The sequence below is a fragment of the Pelophylax lessonae genome (assembly GCF_965119305.1).
Source record: "Pelophylax lessonae genome assembly, chromosome: 1".
Classification (NCBI taxonomy): Eukaryota; Metazoa; Chordata; class Amphibia; order Anura; family Ranidae; genus Pelophylax; species Pelophylax lessonae.
In genome coordinates, this window is record NC_138768.1 from 254,675,331 (window position 1) to 254,696,487 (window position 21,157).

Here is a 21,157-nt window from a genome sequence, read left to right on the forward strand (position 1 = left end):
GCACTGGTTAAAGCTTTTAGAAGGAGTTTTCATTCTCCCCCCGATTGTCCTATGAGGATCCCTGACCCTCTGTCTGGACAGTGCTGATTGGCCCTGTGTTGATCACATGCACTCTCCCAAGAAAAAAATGAATCTCTGTAGCAATACACACCAAACTGAGCATGTGCAACTTGCACCCAAGGCTCTGTTCTATCAGGAGTTGGTGTGGGGCCAGTGGAAGAAGGGGAGGATCAGAGGAGACAGAATCAAACAGCCTTTTTACACAATGTAGAGGATTAAAGTGATTGTAAATTATATAAAACAACCCATTCAGTTTATCCACTTTCGGACCACCTGCCGCATATATACATGTACGTAATTTTGTGCAGGAGATGTCGGGGGCACGCGCGCCACCGGAGCACCACTCTCGCTGTGATTGGACACAGCGGAAGCCAATCAGTGGGTCCCTCAGCCGTGATGGCTGCCGGGACCCGCCGATCTTTCGGCAGAATGGCGTTCTGTCACAGAGGAAGAGAGAGATCTTGTGTTTCAGCTAAATAGAAAGTACTCCCTATGAGCACACTTAACCCCTTGATCACCCCTGGTGTTAACCCCTTCCCTGCCATTGTCATTTATACAGTAACAGGTTTTTTTGGGTTTTTTTTAGCACTTTTAGTATTTGTGTCACTGATCCCCAAAAAGTGTCACTTAGTGTCGGATTTGTACGCCGCAATGTCGCAATCCTGCTAAAAATCGCTGATTTCCGCCATTACTCATAAAAACAGTAAAAAAATAAAACGTCTATAAATCTATCCCATAGTTTGTAGGCACTCTAACTTTTGCGCAAACCAATAAATATACACTTATTAGGATTTTTTTTACCAAAAAAATGTAGCAGAATACATATTGGCTTAAATTGATGAGGAAAAAATTTGATTTTTTTCAATTATTTGGGGGAATGTTTTATAGTAGAAAGTAAAAAATATTGTTTTGTTTTTCAAAATTGTGGTTCTTTTTTTTTGTTTATAGCGCAACAAATAAAAACCGCAATGGTGATCAAATACCCCAAAAGAAAGCTCTATTTGTGGGGAAAAAAAAGTTTATTTGGGTACAGCGTTGCACGACAATTGTCAGTAAAAGCAACGCATTGCCGTATCACAAAAAATGGCCTGGTCATTAGGAGGGTAAAAGCTTCCGGAGCTGAAGTGGTTAAAATAGTAATTAAAGGCAAAACATTTTTGTATAGATATAAAAAAAAAACATTATAAGTACCTTTTTCCCCTATTTTAAAAGTGATCACATTCCCTCTGTTCTCAGCTGCATTAGAGCTGGGGGGAGGAGAAACAGCAGCACACTGAGTTTCCCAGTGAATGGCTGTGCAGCGGAGGAGTGTCAGGACAAGTTTGATCATTAGAGGAGAGCAGGCTGAGTTCCCAGCATAGCTAGAGAACTGACCACAGTGTGCTCTGCTGCTTAGTGTGGTCACTTTTGAATAGGAAACAGAGGGGCTGGCATGAACACCAGGGATTTCATACAAAGGAAGCAAAACAAAGAGAACAGAAAACTTTCTCATACAAGTACATGGTACAGTAGGTACATATAAGGAATTTGAAATTTTGGGGTAACAAACGCTTTAACCCGCCTTTGGTTCCACAGTGAGTATTACAAGCACGCTTTACTGCATAGAAAGACTAATTTTACTGTTGTGGGTTTAGTAACACTTTAAGTATGTTATTGCAAAGTAGTTATAACTTACACTGAGTTTCTTGTTTCAGAAACCATAGCAATGCATTGACCCAACCTTGAGCCAAAGTGGCAGAAAATGGCTTCTACATAAAAGGGTGTAACGATAGCTTATCTGTTTTTTTTTTTTTGTTTTTTTTTTACTGCTAATAGGCAAATCTGGCATGTAGTGAGTTAACAACCAGCATTTCGTTTTTTTTTTTTTTGTTGTTTTTTTTTTTGTTGTTTTTTTTTGAGACATTGAGCAAGTACACTTGAGACACTCCAATTACATAGCCCTCCTGTTGAGCAATGAATCCAATTACCCACTTCTGTTCTAAAAAGAGGAGAAACACTAAGGCTGGCCATACACTATACAATTTTCTTGTTCAACTTTCCTTTAGATTTACCAAAACCATATAATATGAGGTCAAACCTAAACACTTTCAATTTGTATGCAATCAGGCAGGCCCTTGCACTACATAGTTAAAGGTAAATCTAAAGGAAATTGAGTAAGAAAATTGTATAGTGTATGGCCAGCCTAACACATTGGAAGCTTTGTACTTTACTGCAGGTGCTGGCAGTATCGGGATTGCTAGTAGCAATGCAATCTCAACACTGTTCTCATCACACATTACCAGGATATTTTTGGCAGGACAATTTTGCGCGCTTTTGTGATAGGAGGCATTTTCCAGCACAGAAAATGTTAAAGGGACATGGAACTAATTTTTTGCATACTGATGGTCGAACCCAGTGTCCTAATTTACTGCACACTGTTCCAAGCAGCACTAATTTTAACAACTCCACTCCAATTTATCTTGCAACAAAATCAATACACCAAACTCTCCACAGTGCTTGTCTTAAAAATTGCTTCTGGCCGTGATCAGAATGAACTGAGTAATTGCTACCTTGCTTGGTATTTAAAGATATTATAGAACCATATATGTTATTAGGAATCATTTATCAAATTGTTTAATTACCTGGTAGGAGGTTAAAGAGAAACATTTACAATTTAGCTATGAAAGAATCTGAATATTTATTTTAATTGATTATAATTGTGGAGACAAGTAAATATAGCATTTTTTCTTGTTCAAATCCTGTTTGTTAGCAGCCTTTCATCTATCCTCCCCACTAAGCAGTTATCATTCATTCCTGCCTTTGCAATGTGAACGTCTTCATTAACTGTGTATTTTAAACGTCTTTAGATTATATGCATTACTATTGGCGTGAAGGCTTTAACCACTTTACCACCGGAGGATTTTGCTGTCTTATGTCTGGGCCACTTTTTGCGATTCGGCGCTGTGCGACTTTAACTGACAATTGCGCGGTCGTGCGACGACGTACCCAAATGAAATTGACGTCCTTTTTTCCCCACAAACAGAGCTTTCTTTTGGTGGTATTTGATACCCTGTGCAATTTTTACTTTTTGCGCTATAAACAAAAAAAAAGCGTATATTTTGAAAAAATAACAATATTTTTCACATTTTTTTATATGAAATTCCCCCCAAAAAAATGTAAAAATCCAAATTTTTAAAATTTTTGGCCAATTTGTTTTCTGCTACCTATGTTTGGTAAAAAAAAATCGCAATAAGCGTATTTTGATTGGTTTGCGCAAAAGTTATTGCGTTTACTAACTAAGGGAAAGATTTATGTAATTTTTGGTGTTTTTTTTTTAACGAGTAATGGCGGCGATCTGACATTTTTGACACGTTTGGGGGTACCAGTGACATTACTGCAGTAATCAGTGCTATAAATATGCACTGTTACTGTAAAAATTACACTGGCAGGGAAGGGGTTAATTTTATTGGAGAGGGAGGGGTTAATGTATGCCTGGTGCTTACTGACGTGTGTGGGGGGAGGTGACTATGTGACACAAGGACAGATCAAGGGTTCAGCTATGCTGAACCCTGCAATCTGACCCTGCCTGTCACTTCGGAGATCCGCCCGCTTGTGTTTACACAAGCGGGCGGATCTCCACACTCGATTCCCAGACGATCGGGGAAGAGCAGTGGCGATAGCCGCCGCTCCTCCCCTGGCCCGACTCCCGCTGTGACTGAATACAGTGGGAGCGAGCCTCCGGTGGCGTGCGCGCGCCGCCTAGAAGGGGGAGGGTCTGCCGACGTAGGTCTACGTCGTCAGACCTACAAGAGCCACTTTGCCGCAGTAGTATCAACGTGAGCAGCGGTAAAGTGGTTAAAAGGACAGCTTTGTCCCCCTACAAGGTTCTTACGGCTTCTTAACAGTTCTCTCTTCAAAGATCTCTTTTTTTGAAAGGTGTTTATTTATAAATTTTCAAGAACAAGAAAAGAACAATACATAACAAAGGTACAAGCAATGTCAGTTAAGCAGGACAGGGAATAACCTTGAACTAATGGAAAGCATTGCAGCATTGACAAGTCAAACAACGGCCAATATGGCCAAGGGGGGGGGGGGAGAAGGGCGGGGGCCTCATGACAGAAGTGCTTGGAAGCCGAACGGCAATATAGGGACATACCTAGCAGGACACCTTGAGTGATCCCCACCCTAAGGTGGACATAGAAGACAACCAGACAATACGACCAACTCAAACAAGAGCATTGACACACCCACAAGCCAAGTCACACACCACACATCCACACACACACGCCTTGCCCTACCCTCAACTAATCCTCCCCCGGGGGGGGGCAGGCATTTTATTACACGTTAGTCAGATAAACCTCAATTCACCTGGGATCTCCATGGGCTCATTCAACAGACAAGCTGGAAGGTAGAGGGTTATCCAACCAGAACGAATCCTCTACATCAAGCCAAGGTTGCCAAACTTTAGAAAACCTGCCCGGGCACCCTCTGCTCTTATAGATCAGCTTATAGAGTGGTACATCAGCACGCACTATAACATAGAATTGCTGTATGGTAGGCGGTTCAACACTTTTCCAATGTAACAAGATACGTTTCCTAGCATAGAACAGTAGAACGCGGATCAGGATCCGGGGACAGACACGGGGAATTAAATCGTTCAACGCACCCAAAAGGCCTACCTCCGGCGTATGTGGGACCAGCAGGTATAATTTATCATTGAAAAATGCAAAAATAGACATCCAGAAACCTTTAATATGGGGGCAGGACCAAAACATGTGGAGGAGGTCTGCTGCGGGACAACCACATCTAGGACAGGCAGCTCCAGGGGCGACACCGATACGGACCAATTTTTGAGGCGTGTAGTGCAAATGGTGAATGAATTTGAACTGTATGAGTCTGTGGTTAGAACTAATAAGGTCTCGGAAGCACACCTCAGAGGCTTCATCCCACACCTCTTCGGACAGCTCAGGAAGCAGTGTGACCCACTTGCACATAGCCAGCTTAAATAGGTCGGCACTAGCCGCCTGCAACCTCGAGTAAAACGTAGTGACCATTTTAGTTATCTCAGGGATAGACAACAACTTTTCCATTGGGGATTCCTCGAGCTCCAGGGTCAACCCAGCAAACTGTGCCCGGGCGGCGTGGTATAGTAACAAGTATTTAAAAAAGAAACGGTTGCACACACCATGTCGGGCCTTCAGGTCATCAAAAGAAACAAAAAGGTTCGACCTAAAGACATGGGAGACATGCGTCACTCCAAGTCCCGACCACCAACAGGAGTCCGGGTGACCATGAAGCTCGGGGAAATTGGGATTATCCCACAACGGGGTATTAGGAGACACCGTGGGTTCATCCCACAGCATCATATTGCCAGCATGCCAAGCCAGCCACCCAACCTCCAAAGGAGAGACACGAGAGCAGCGCCTATGCAATGATCTGTGGAGAGCGTCTAGAGCCTGCGCCTTCGACCTGTGCAAGGCCAACACAAGGGGGGTGGAGGAGTTCCCAGGAGAGTCAGCAAGCCAGTCATACAGATATGTAAGCTGGGACGCGATAAAATTCTCTTCAAAGATCTCTGGCCAGTTCTCCCAAAATGAAATCAAATCTACACTACCTCCCACTGAAGTGCATTTACTATACGGTATATTGTTAGAGGCCTCATTCACGCTTATGCATTTACTGTAAATGCATGGCGACATATGTTTTGCATTTTTGTTTTTACAAATGAAGACATTTTATTGATAAACAAAGTATACATATACTGTACATTCAGCATGAGTAAGGTAATATGCATACAATAAAAAAAAAAAGAAAGACATACATTACATATCCAATTTGTGAAGAACAAGCCATTCAAAAATCATTCAAATGCCCAAGAAAACCAAAACTTTTAGAAAAGGGAAAGAAAAAGGAGGGGCAGTAAGGTTAAATAAGAGACGGCTTCGGGAGACGTCACGTAGTGACATAACGCGTCAAGTTGGAACACATAACTCTATAAAGGTGGATGCACGCTGGAGCTTAGCGGCCCTCCTGCTTTCTTTGCAATAGTGGGATGCCTATGTTTTGTAGCTTAATGTATGTAAACAGACAAGGATGTCTTTATAATAAATTGGAAACAATGAAAAATACACAAGATAGAAAGGGGGGGGGGGCAAAAGGGAGGACTTTTAAGGGGGTACAGTCATAGGACCAATAGATATAAATGGAACCAGTAATCATAAAATTACAAATACATTTTGTTGAATTTAACAAAATATATTAAACATATATTGTATTTCTGATAAATACAGAGAACAATATTACAATAACCTTAAAAGAAAGAGAACCAGGAGTAGCATAACCATAAGTGGCAAAATAGATTTCTACACATAAGGATAGTTTTGCAACAGACCCTTGTTGGCCAGAAACACTGGGGGCTGGTCACCCCTTAATGTAGTAAACACAGATGCCCGCAAAAGTGCCCAACATGTTTCGCGGGAGACCGCTTCTTCAGGGGCAGTTGAGATGGTGTACAAACATCATAAGTGCTACTAAAATATAGGAGCAAGAAAAGAGGGAGAGATATCAGAACATAACAAAACAAAATAAATATACATACATGTGTCTTATTCGTGTATATTATACATTAGTGTTGATTCAATATGTAAGGGTTTCGAGAGGAAAGGAAAAAAATTGGAAACAATGTTACGCTGAGAAGCCCACCCTTCTTTTTCTTTCTCCACTATTAATATCTTGCCACTGGAGCTATTGGTGACACCACCACGAGGAAAGGATACCGGATAGCAGCCAGAGGATACCCCCTGGTCCCAGGGTGAACACTAAGCTATTTGACTCCTTTTGTTATACAACAAGAAGGTCAACTCCATCTGGTGAGTGAGGATCTATATTTCAAATATGGGGAATTGGTGGCACTGAGTGGATATTGTTGCTGAAGGTAATAACACGACACTTTAATACATGCTAAAAGGACTTGTCTTATTGGATATGTCATTTTTGTGGGACTGAGCACTTTTATTGTTTATTGATTTTTCATCATTTGTACTAATGTTTTTTGCTTTAGAGTTGTACTTTGCATTATAGTGAACTATTTTATATTGCAAGCATTATTTTAACACACAGAGCCAACACTCTTGTGGGTTAGTTTTGAAAATAAGAGAGGAGAAGGGTAGAGAAGGAGAAAAATCTTCAAGTAGGAGGAAATGAAGGAGGGGGGATTGAGAAGAAGGATAGCCAAAAAAGAGGATGAAGAGCAACTCGGCAAAAAGAAAAAGCATGACACTCAGGGATCACCTGGGCTAGGAGGAGAAATATCAGATAGCATTGAGCCCCAGGAGTCTATCCAATCATACCAAGTTTTGTCAAACATTTTGGGGAAATTTCTGTTAGTGCATGTAAGCTTATACAATGGTAGAACAGAGTTGATAGTGGCCCACCAAGCTGAAACAGTCAGCGGAGTAGGGGCCTTCCATCTAAGAAGTATTTCTCTATGTGCATAGCAGGTAGTATACAAAATGAACAATTTAGTGTACCTTCCCATAACGTAATACTCAAAAATATTCAGCAATAAACATTTGGGCTCCAGCTCGAGGGTTGAGTTAATAACTTTATAAGGTCACTCAGCACCTGTTACCAAAATAATTGGAGTGAAGGACAGGACCAGACCATATGCAAAAAGGACGCCTCGAGCCCACCACAACAGGGACAAATGTTTTGCATTGTTTTTTTTTTTTTAAATCAAAGACAAAGTTTATTGAACACAATTGAAAGTTCACAGGCTTCAATTCAACAAGACTCCCTTACAAAGAGAGTATAGGCATAAACCAACAAATACATGGCATCTTCAAGAAAGTGCATTCCCAGTAAAGTAAGGACATCTACATACCCAAGCATGGTAACACAAACACACATCAAGGACCTGCTCCACAACCAACAGACAGAACAGACAGGGAGCTATTGGAGTAAGCGATCCATAATAAGATCAGCTGGTGCCAGGCCTGGCTGCGCCAGCCACCCAGCCTATATTTTTTCATATCTTAGCGGGACACCTCTGTGTTGATAAATTAGGCGTTCATACCGTAGGGTAGCGCCCATTGCCTTCACCCACATCTCCAGCGAGGGAGGGGACGGGGACGTCCAGTGCTGCAAAATAAGCTTCCGGGCCTGAAAAAAGGACCTCGACAACGCCAAACGCACGTTGACATCAGGCGAGTAGTCCTCCACCATGCCAAGGAGGCACGGCTTCGGATCAACCGGCACAGAGAGGGAAAAAGCAGCATTAACAGTCTGGACCACCGCCGTCCAATACCTGTGGAGCTTGGGGCAGCGCCACAGAAGGTGAATGAGGTCTCCACAATCCCTACTACACCTGGTGCACAAGGAGTCAGCTCTAAGACCCATCCTGTAAAGGCGGAGGGGGGTGCGATGGACCCGGAGGAGTATGTAAAGTTGAGAGAGTCGCTGCGCGACTCCCAGGGAGCACGTACGCACCGACTCTAAGGCCTCGTCCCACTGATCATCACTGAGAACCCCTACATCCGCCTCCCAGCGAGATTTAGCAGGGTTAGGAATTTTTTCCAGGTAAGCTGTTAACAACATAGAGTAGCATTCCGAAATAAATCCCTTGGTTGTAGCACAGCGCCTCATCATAGAAAAAACTGGTGTTGGGGACAGTTCCGGGCTCAGCAAGGAGGGCTGGGCCCGGACTGCATGCCGCAGCTGTAAATATGAAAACTGCATAGTCGGAGGTAGGGTGTAGGCTGCACTAAGCTGGGCAAAGTCTAGCAAGCGTCCCTGGAGGAACACCTGCTTAAGGTGAGTAATTCCCAGAGCTCGCCAAGTCGCCGCACACGGCAGCCCGGCCAACTCCGGATACGTCAGATTATCCCATAGTAAACTATATTCGGTAAAACCGGTAACCCCCTGTAACTGTTTCGCCTTCGACCAGATTTTATGCATCAATCTATAAGTAGGAAACAATTTGTTAGACTTCAGGAAGAGCTGCGATTCTAATGCCTCCGGGACCCCGCGTGCCGCCACCTCATGGAGTATAACCTGAACCGTAGATTCCCCAGTCTCCCGGTCCTCCCCACAAAGGGCCTTCACCAAGTGTTGCAGCTGCGCCGCCAAATAATAGATCCAAGGGTTCGGGAAGGCCAAGCCTCCCCTATCCTTGGGCCTGTACAGTTGTTCAAGGCGTATCCTGGCAACCCCGGACCTCCACAACAGGGAGCGGAAGATGGAGTTCACCAGACGGAACAACCTCAGAGGGATGACCACCGGGGAATTATGTAGGAAATATAAAAGTTGGGGCATAAAGATCATCTTTACCAAATTAGCCCTACCCGCCACTGAAAGCCAAAGTTTGGACCAGACGGCCACCTTGTCCCTGAACCTCGTCAAAAGTGGGAAGAGGTTCAGGCGACAATAGTCGGTAATGACAGCGGAAATCACCACCCCCAAATATTTAAACTGTTGCACTATCTGCACCGGGCAAAAATCAGACAACTGGGGATCCACCCCCCGGTCCAGCGGCAACAAAGCCAACTTGGACCAGTTGATGGTCAGCCCCGAGAAGCCTCCAAATTCCGTAATTATGCGCATCACTGCCCGCAGAGATGGACCTGTGTCACCCAGGAGCAATAACATATCATCGGCATACAAAAGTATCTTTTCCTGCAGTGTCCCATACCGAAAGCCCACCACCGAGGCACTGGCCCGAATCCTCGCTGCCAGGGGCTCAATGGCCAGAGCAAACAGCAAAGGGGACAGAGGACATCCCTGCCTAGTCCCCCTCTCCAGGAGAAATGGTGCCGATTGCCTGCCCCCCTCCCTTATAACCGCACGCGGGGCCTGGTAAAGGAGGCGAACCCATGCCACAAACGTGGGGCCAAAACCAAATTTCTCTAACACCGCCCAGAGGTACCCCCACTCGACACTGTCGAAGGCCTTGTTAGCATCTAGGAACAAGAGGGCCCTGGAGCCCACATTGTCCGCTCTACTCTGCATGTTCACATATAGCCTGCGGAGATTGACAGCTGTAGACTTGTTGGGCATAAATCCCGCCTGATCATCATGAACAATGGTAGCCACCACTAGATTCAAGCGCCGAGCGAGCACCTTGGCCAGAATCTTGACATCAGATTGTAGCAAGGATATCGGTCTATAAGAACCAGGATCTATCGGGGGCTTGTCAGGCTTCAAAATTAAGGTAATACTGGCCCCAGACATGGACGAGGGTAGGCGACCACCGCGCAGAGCCTCATTAAAGACCCGCAACAGTCGTGGTAGCAATGTGTCAGGGAAGGACTGGTATACCTCCATGGGCAATCCGTCATCCCCCGGGGCCTTAAAGGTGGGAAAAGAGCTGGCAGCCTCCCGAAGCTCCTCCAGGGTAAGAGGGGCATCCAATTGGCGCTTATGCGCTGCAGATAAAACGGGGAGATCTACTCCCTGGCGGTAGTCCGTCAATTCTAGAGCAGTATAGGACGCCCTAGAGGCATAGAGCTCAGTATAGAAGCGGACCAACTCCTCCATAACCCGCTCCGGAGAATTAACCAGGGTGCCCGAGGGCAATTTAAGGGCCCCTATAGCAGGAACTGCAGGGTGGACATTAACAAGTTTTGCCAGAAGGCGGCCAGTCTGCTCCCCCTCTTCATAAAATGTAACCTTAGAGAAAAACCGTTTGCGTTCCGCTCTATGCGAGATAAAACTAGTCAGGGCATCCTGGGCAGACAACCAAGCCGCCCGAGACGCTTCAGTGGGTTGGCCAATATACTCCTCCTCTCGCTCCCTCACATGTGCAGTCAAGTGAGCCTCCCATTCCCTAGTAGAAGATTTAACCTGGTTAATCACATCAATGAACACCCCCCTAAGATAGCATTTAAAAGCATCCCATTGAACCAGCCTATCAGGATAAAGGTCATCATCCAAAAAGAATCGGGACATAGCTCTAGGCAAATCACTATCAGGGGGAAAGAGTTTCAACCAGGAGGCATTGAGGCGCCAAGGGACCCGTGATAGGGACGATTGAGGCCTCAACTCCAGCCAACAGATCAGGGGAGAGTGGTCAGAAATACCCCTGGGGGCATATTGAATTTTAGACACCGCTGCTAAGGAAAAAGGGGTACCCAAGCAGAGGTCAATGCGGGACAATGACCCATGCGTTTTAGAGTAGCAGGAAAATTGTGTAGCAGCAGGGTGCCGGACCCGCCACAGATCTATCCAGGACATCTCCCCCAAAAAACGGGCCAACGGGGTACCCCGGGTGCCCGACCCTACACCGGGAGGTGGGTGTCTATCCCTTGCAGGATCTAGCACCCCATTAAAATCCCCCAGCACAAATAGCAGCGCTCGGGGCTTGTCCAAAGTGAACCTCACCAGCTCCCTCAACACGTGAAGCGAAAAGGGAGGCGGGACATACACCATGGCAATTACACAAGCACGTGAATATATAGTACAGTACAAGAATACAAATCTACCCTCCGAGTCACACAGTTTAGTAATTTCCCGATAGTCCACTGATCGATGAATCAGAATACAGACCCCCCTAGAGAAGGAGGTATGGGTAGAATGGTAGATCTGTTGGGCCCAAGCATACCGCACACAGCTAACCGTGTCCACAGTGAGATGCGTCTCCTGCAGGCCAACAATCGCTGGGTGATACTTGCGCAGAACAGAGCTCACCATAGCCCGCTTGAGGGGATCTCCCAAGCCCCGGACATTCCAGGACACTAAAGGTACACTAGACATATTCCATAGAGTGCATAATTACAGTCAGGGTAAGGAGTACAAGAGAAAAAAATAGAAAAAGAAAGGGTATTAAACATGGGTGCAGCAGGACTCAGCCGCACGGGCCCCACAGCAGACGGGAAGCAGTCCTCCTCCAGTAGATGCCAGCAGCAAAACAAAAAGCGAAGCCTGTGTGTGAAATAAAAATAGAAACGTGTCCCAGAGTTCAGACATCCGGGTCCAGAGAAAAAACAGAGAAGGTAAAAAACAAAACGGTGCCAACATGGCACAGGAGACATCCAAGGAGTAGGCAACGTGCACACACACTCCAGCCGGGAAAACAGTAAACATCGCATAACTTTGGCATACTTCACCATCACAGGAAACATAGAGCCATCCAGCCATAACAGGCTAACGATAAAAGGCCTCCGGTAAGGCAAATAGAGTCCCTTCCAACAGGTAGGTAGTAGGAGAGCACCCCAACAGTCAAGGTAACCTCAAGGATCCGCTCCCTCACGCTGTCGAGCCCGCAGAGACGGCTCATTGACATCCAGCCATTCCGCAGCTTCATCCGCGGTCTGAAAAAAGTGAGCTTGCCCGCCAGCGGTTACTCGCAGCCGAGCGGGGTACAGCATCGCATAGGGCAGGTGGACCTTCTGCAGGCGTTGTTTGACTTCATGGAATTTAGCACGTTTCTTCTGCACCTCCGCCGAAAAGTCCGGGTACAGAGACACCCGGACCCCATTAAACTTAATGACAGCTTTCTCCCTGGCCAGCCTAAGGGCCTTCTCACGGTCACGGTAGTGCAGGAGACGCGCCAGCATAGGACGTGGTGCATTGCCCGGGATGGCCCGGGAAGGGGTGCGGTGGGCACGCTCAACAGCAAACAAGGGTGAGAAGGCATCCCTGCCAAAGATCTCCGGCAGCCACCGTTCCACAAACTCTGTGGGGTCCCTGCCCTCCGCTTTCTCTGGGAGCCCCACAATCCTGATGTTGTTACGCCTCAGCCGGTTCTCAATATCATCAGTTTTATCCTGTACCGCCCTGGCCAGGGATGCAGTAGCCCGAGTCTCCGTGATAATGGAGGGTAGCCTGTCCTCAACCTCGCTTATGCGACCCTCCACCGCAGTGGTCCGCTCCCGCATTTTCTGAAGGTCATGCCGGAGCAGGGAGACCTCCTCTGTGAGCCCCCCCAGCTTCTCCTCCACTTTGCCAACAGAGGCCGTGCACAGCTGCACCGCTGAAAGTATTTGGCCCAGGGTGGGCTGAGAATCACCATCCACCACCTCCCCGTCCACCCCCAGGTCCATATTAGCAGGGACGTCCGTACCAGGCAGACTAGGTGAGGGATCCGCTTCCAGGCCGGGCTCCGGAACCAAAGCCACTCCCCCCTTGCCACCATCCTGCGGGCCCGCGGCCTGGGCAAACGTGAGCTTCTGGGCATAATAAAACATGTCCTTGGTGCCGTCCTTGCGGGGTTTGCCAGACTTACCCCCAGGATCCTTGCCCTTGTCCGTGGCGCGCGGCGTCCCCTTCGGCGTGGAGGCCGCGGCGCCATGTTGGATTTCCATGCCGGCAGGGACCTCGCGGTTATTCCGGGTGAGCATCGTGCGGATCGAGGCGTAGAGGATACCGGTGGATTCCCCAGGAGGAGAGGAAGACGTCGGTGCCGGTTAAAGGTAAGGTGGATACCGGAGGAAGGATCAATGAGCAGGGTAACAGCGGGAGCTCCGTGATGCGCGTCCGCTCACATGCCTTGCTTGGCCACGCCCCCGTTTTGCATTGTTAGAGCTCCCTTTATAGTTCTCTGGCAGGGAGATTTCCCAAAACAAAAGCAAAACTAGAATGCCGTCCACTGAAGTGTCTTTACTTCATATTGCTAGATAGGGATGGGCGAATGGTTTGGCCCGATCATGAGTTTGGGTCGAACATTGGCTGTTCGCCCATTTGACGAACACCCAAATTATGGAGGCGTTTGATCGTTTATTCGGCCCGCCAAATCACCACAATGCACTGTGCCCCTGCATTGGAAGCCCTGATTGGCTGAAGCAATGAAAGCTTTGCCTAATCAGGGCACAGAACACTATCAGAGCCATGATTGGAGAAAGTAATGATGAGCCAATCATGGCTCATTGCTCTTAGTCCCATCCCACACCATAAAAGTATTCTTTCAATAGCGGCCATTTGTAGTGTGAAATGGGCGTGGAAAGAGATAGAACAGGGCTCTGTAACTGAGAGTTAGCGTGCTATAGTGTGCTATTCGGATTCTATTATCAGTGTCACTTTAGTGTGAATCTAGTAATAGCTCAGTCAGTGTGAGTGTAGAGTGACCATTCATTTTTACTTTAGTGTGAATCTAGTGATTGTTCAGTGAGTGTAGTGAGTGACCATTCATTTTTACTGTGTCAGTTTGTTTTGTCAGGGCAGGTTTACTGCATTATAGTTCAGTGCGTTAGTGCGTGTTTAATGCAGTATATTTCAGTGTGATACATGCCATTTAATGCAGTATATTTCTGTGCTTTACTGCACGCTTAACGCAGTATATTTCTGTGCATTACTGCATGTTTAGCGCAGTATATTTCTGTACATTACTGCACTCTTAACGCAGTATATTTCTGTGCGTTACTGCGCGTTTAACACAGTATATTTCTGTGCATTAGCGCAGTTTTACTGCAGTATATTGTAGTGTGTGGATGGAGTGTGTCTGTGTAGTACAGTAAACACCACTTTCGATTGATTAAAGTGCATCTGTGTACACATTTCCACATCTTTATTACATTTTGTTAATAAGCACCTTCCCATCATACCTGGGAGACCAACAACGAGCGGCAGACGTTCACATGGCACTGTGAGGGGGCCAGCAGCTTATTTGTCCACAGGCAAAGGTGAACGTGGTCAGGGCATCATTTCCTCTGTTTAGTGATGTTGCCTGTGCTAACCAGCCACAGTATGCAGAGGAGGTAGTGGACTGGCTTACTAAACCATCCTCATCCTCCTCATTCTCCGTCACCCAAGCAGAGACTAGTGGGCAGTCCACTGCAGCAGCCAGAGTGGTTAAATCTGCCTCCATGTCCACAGCTATTCTTGTCATAGCCTCAGCATCAGGCATGGAGGAGTCAGCTGAGTTATTTGAACACAGCGTCAGCCACTTGCTCCTTGATGATGCACAGCCAGTACTTGATTCAGATGTTGGTTCTGAGGTTGAGGAGGGTAGGAACATGTGCCTACAGAGAGGGGAGAACACTGGTATATAAATTGGCAGTCATGTTCCCCCAGCCACAACATATTGCCAAGTTGTCTTCATTGACCAATTTTACACTTGTAACTTCTATCCAAAGTCTGAAAAAGAGACACCAGAATTTATCTAAAATATCTATGATCACGTTCCCACTGCACTGCATTGTGGCCTCATCATAAAGACTGGCTCCCCAAGCCATTGTTTACAAAATAAAGAAAGCTTGCAGTGAAAATGTCATTTTTTTGGCTTTATAAATACAATTATTTCTGCAGTAGCTTCTATACACAGTACAGATGTGCCACTTTACATGTAGACTAAGGGGACCCCCACACACTATATTGAAATTAATTTTTAATGCTATTTCTCATTTTGATGCTTTCACTTTAAGCATAAGTAAATCACTGCTCATTTAAAAATGATGTTTTTTACAAACATTTTTCATTGATACATGTCCCCAAGGGCAGTCGAAAAAAAAGGGGGGGGGGGTTAACAAAAACAAACCATTCTCAAAACATAATTAAAAACAAAACCAGCATCTATTGTGGAAATAATGCCAGCAACCATTAATGTACATTATCCTCAATACATGACCCAATTTTGAATGACTAAACAAGCAAGTTAATGAAAGATCAGCTGATGAACACTTGCTGCTACCAGCGAAATAAGGTCTTATGCCCCATACACACGTGCAGATTATCTGCAGACTTTTGTCTGTAGACTTACCAAAACCATATAATATGAGGTCAAACCTAAACACTTTCAATTTGTATGCAATCCGGCAGGCCCTTGCACTACATAGAAAAGGTAAGTCTGCAGACAAAAGTCTGCAGATAATCTGCACGTGTGTATGGGGCATTACTTCATATCATTTTCATCTGTCATTCTGGTATACCTTACATTCCATCTTGTCTTGTAAGAATTTGAGGACTAATTTTGCATAAATCTCCAGACAGTATACAAGTCACTTTGGAGCTACAGTTTATTCATTGCAATATATTACTATCCATCCAAAGTGTATGCAAATGGAGTATTAATTGCCACATGATATATTGTGACTACTCTTGGACAGTCTAAGGAGACAGCCCCCTGCCCAGTGTTGCCCATTAACCCCCAGTGGGTTTCATTCCCTGCCTCTAGAAGGTTCATGACATTAAGGCTGAATGATATACACCGGATATATGGCTGAACTCTCTACATTGCTGAATCACATATGATGAGTATAGGCTCCCACATTTAGGTTACCACACCGGTTTTGTTTTTAAAGCGGAGTTCCACCCTGGATTTTTTTTTTTTTTTTAATACCCCCGGGACAGTCAGGGCTAGTACATTCCACAATGGCTAGCCTCTGATCTGTCCCGGGTTGCACTTACCTGTTAGGACAAATACTTACCTTGCAAACGTCTTGTCCAGCGCTGCCATCTCAGATGTGGGCAGCTTGAAGCCAGCGAGATCCCCTTTGGCGTCTTCTTCCACCTTCTTTGGTCCCACGATGCTCTGCGCCGGCCCCGACGTCACTTCCGGGTCGCGGGGCCGGTGCAGGCGCAATGATTCCTGGGAGCTATGACGTTCAGCTCCCAGGAATCATTGCAGAGCCAGGAAGTGACGACGGGCCGCGGCCGAGGAAGGAGGAAGAAGGAAGTAAGGTAAGTATTTTTTCTTCGCTACGAGGTAAGTAAAAAAAAAAAAAAATATGCGATTATCCATTTCTTTTTCAGGTGACCCGGAGCGAGAAGATGGAGGTAAGTATAAAAATAGGGTGGAACTCCACTTTAATTATGTTTTGAGAATGGTTTGTCTTTTGTTGATTTTCTGGAAGGTGTAAGATTTTCCAATGTAATGTTTTTCTGTACACTTTATGAATTCCAAAAAATATTTTTTGTACATTAAGCTGCATGGTTCATTGTGAGCCTACTTTATACAGTCTGTTCTTTACAGCTGTACCCCCTACCTTTTTTTTCCTCTGCATATATAGGCAAGTACCACACCTACCTGGTGTGTCAGCAAGTACACTTATCCTTCCTAAACTAGGCAATTTTGCATCTGGTAACATCTTATTTTTTCCCCAGAGCAGGACCCGGACTCCTATAACCATTGTTTGCCCAATTACTTGCATATAAGCGTTTAAAATGGGCATATTTGATTTTTCCAGTTCGGATCCCATAGACTTCAATGGGGTTTGTTATTCGGTCCAGAACTTTTGCGATGTTCGAAAGTTCTGGTGCGAACCAAAAAGGGGGTCGTTCGGCCCATCCTTACTGTCAGAGGTCCCATTTACACCCATACATTTCAACATGTGTTTGATGTAGGTTTTGTATGTGCTTTTATGGGCATTTATGATTGTGTCTAACAACTGGCATTCATTTTTTTTTTTATTCTCTGTTTTTTGCTTAAGAACCCATTAGAAAAATGAGTGAATCCTGGGTAAGAGTTGTGTGAGTCTTTGGTGAAAGCATTGAGAGACATACCCCAGAGAGCGTCAGTGACTATTTTTTACTGTGCCTTCTACTGGATCATCATTCATAGTATTATATGATACAACGATTGTAGCAATTGACACCGGTGATTGTCTGAAATCTTACATTTAGCATGAGCATTTCTGCAAGAGTGAGGAGACATCTTGTCACAGTCACAGACAGCTGTGAAAAATTGAAGGGTCAAACTCACTTTGGGTAGAGTTATGATTTCATATGTGGTCTTACCTTCTTTTTAGCATGCTGAATCACTGTTACTAAACACTGGCACAGAAAACATTTGATTAAAAAAGTTATCTTTTCCAACATAAGCTTTTTTTGCAGACTAAAGCAATATTAAAGCAGAACTTTACCCATAACAGTTTTATATGTAAACCCAACAGTTCATATTTCAGATATGTGCCTATTGTACCATGTACTTTTGTGAAAAAGTATCCTGCTCTCTTTGTATTGCTTAGTTTGTGTGAAATCCCTGGTGTCCCTGCTAGTCCCTCTGCTTTGCTATCAAAAACTGACCAAACTAGGGATGAGAGCACAGCATAGTCAGTTCTCTAACTGTGCTGGGAACTGAGTCTTCTGTCCTCCAATGATCAGACATGTCCTTACACGCCCCCCCCCCCCCCTGCACAGCCACTCACTAGGAAAACCAGTGTGCTGCTATCTCTCCTCCCATAGCTCTTATGCAGCTGAGCACAGAGGGAATGTGAACCCTTAAAAAAAGGGGGGGAAGGGTACTAAAAAATGTTTTCCTTCTCTTCCCTCTATATCCCCTCCCCCCTTTTTTATTTGGGTGTTCAGAAATAGATAGGGATTATCCATGCTATGCATATTTTCTGTTTTTTTTTTTCAGGGTTCCCATCTACATAACAATTTAGGTAAAAGGCTAAGGGAAGTTATGGTCCACTAACTGCATACTTAATTATGATGTACTACATGTGTATTTTTATTTGAATTGAATTATACTGCAAGTTATTTACTTTGTGTTTAAATAAATTCTGATAACTGTTCGATTGATTATAATGTTTATATAAATGTCTTTTAAGATTGTACACACCCTCTTACCAAATAAAGAATATATATATATATATATATTTTATATATGTATAGACACAAATGTTTTGCCTTTCATTTCTGTTTTAAGCTGAATGATTTTTTTCCCAAGGTAAAGTTTTACATATACCCTAATGTTCTTTAACAAAAGAACATACATTCCACATAATAATTATGCTACCATAATCAGTGTGTGCTTTAAATTGCCTCTAGCATTGCTCTTATTGCTTATTGCTGGAGGCTACCATTTTGTTGAAGCCCAGAGCAGTTACTTGCTTATTGAAAACTCATCCCCCTCTCCTTGGTCCCAAAAATCATAAGTCACTTTCTTCAATTAACCAGTTCTGGACCAGAAGGATTTGCTTCCTTAATGACCAGGCCATTTTTTGCGATTCGGCACTGCGTTATTTTAACGGAAAATTGCGCGGTAGTGTGACACTGTACCATAATAAAATTGATGTCCTTTTTTTCCCCACATATAGGTTTTTCTTTTGGCGGTATTTGATCACCTCTGCGATTTTTATTTTTACCGCTATAAACAAAAAAAGAGCGATATTTCCAAAAAAAACAATATTTTTCACATTCTGCTATATAACATTCCCGAAATTTATTTATTTTTTTTTAAATCAAACATTTTCATCCTTTTAGGCCAATTTGTATTCTGCTATAAATTTTTGGTAAAAAAAAAATTGCAATAAGCATATTTTGATTGGTTTGTGCAAAAGTTATCGCGTCTACAACTAGGGGAAAGATTTATGTCATTTTTATTTATTTTTTTTACTACTAAAGGCGGCGATCTGCGATTTTTAGCCGGATTGCGGTGGACAGATTGGACCCCTAACTGGCATTTTTGACACATTTAGGGGGACCAGTGACATTACTACAGTAATCAGTGCTTAAAATATGCACTATTACTGTAATAATGACATAGGCAGAGAAGGGGTTAACCTAGGGGTGATCAAAGGGTTAAGTGTAAGCCTAGGGGAGTGTTTACTAACTGTATGGGGGATAGGCCTGTGAAGTGATCATAGAGACCTGTGATCCTATATAGAAGGATCACAGGCGCTCTGTGACCATTTCAAAGAGGAGAACGGTCAGCGGGGAGCGATCGCGGGTGCCCGGCGGCAATCGCGGCCGCCGGCCCTGTGGATTGCAATCCCCGCTTGCCCCCCAGCACCATGTGCGCGACCTTAGAGCTAAGTCGGCTCGCGCAGGAGAGCCAGCCTGCCACAGTAAAACTGCCGAGGTGGTAGGGAACGGGTTAAGGTATGTACATTTCCAGCTTTGATTGTATGTCCCGGTATAGTTACAGAGGAATGCTGACAGAAGCTTTAGGGCTTATGGACACTCTAGCTCAAAAATGCTGATTTTACAGGTGTTTGAGATTTTTTTTTTCTCTGCCTCTAAACAACCTTTTCATGTTAGCCTACACGTCAATGCACACTATAGACATTTACATGACTTTAGAAGCAGGGGCATTTAGAGGCAGGTAAAAAAAAAAAACCCCACTAAAGTTGGGTTTCCGGAGAGGAGCTTTTGAGCATAAAAAATGCTCTAAAGCAGGGGTCTTCAATCTATGGCCCTCCAGTTGTTCAGGAACTACAATTCCCATCATGCCTGATCATGTCTGTGAATGTCAAAGTTTTACAATGCTTCATGGGATATGTAGTTCCACAACAGCTGGAGGGCCATAGTTTGAAGAGCCCTGCTCTAAAGCAATGAAACGTGTGTTAGGTGCATTTATGCGTGATAATACAGTCTAAGAGCCAGAATAAACTAACATTCTGACCAATAGAATGCATTAATAGCAGACATGTGAATGCATGCAAAAACGTGTCTTTTTACTATGGTTTTTTGTTGCTAAACTCCTGTAGGAGGAACAGAGATAAAAAAAAAATACAGTGGGCATGTGGCCTTACAGTGCTGACTTTGTGCTCACAGTGCTGCACTGCCAGGAAGAAGAGAATATCTATCCTGGAGATAAGAAACTATCCTTGTAGGTTTAATTCTTTTGTGTCTCCCTGGCAGCAGAGTTTGTCCTGTTGCCTTTCTTGCTCTTCTTTTCTTATCTGTGTTCCCTCAGCACAGTCTATGTCAATCCTGTTGTTTCCTCCCCTCTCAGCAGCAGTAAATCTTTTGGCTCAAAATCCCAACAAATGAAATCCTCAAGGCCCCCCTCACAACTTTGTTAAACACTGTGAGGGCAATTTAACACAAAAATAATCATCCGCGGGGGAGTCACCAGTATTTATGAAATGCAACACTTGTTAAATAACCCTTATATGCATTAATAAACATTATTTATTGTATATATGTTTACAATGATTTTAGTATACTTTCTACTACTTATTTTCTATATGTTAGATGGGGTTTGGTAGTCACAGCCAGGTTTTTATGTTATTTAATAGATGTTTCAAATTGTTAGGCTGTCAGCAGATTGGCCTTTAGAGACGCAGTGATTATCAGCACAGTGCCAAAAAAAACTGAGGCTATGCAGAGCAGGGTGAGATAGTGATTACTGGATTATACACAATATAGACACTTATTTTTAATGTTTTACATAGCTATACCTTCACAATGGGGCAGCATGAAGTGATCTATTAGGACCTTATTTTCTGACTATGGCCTGGTT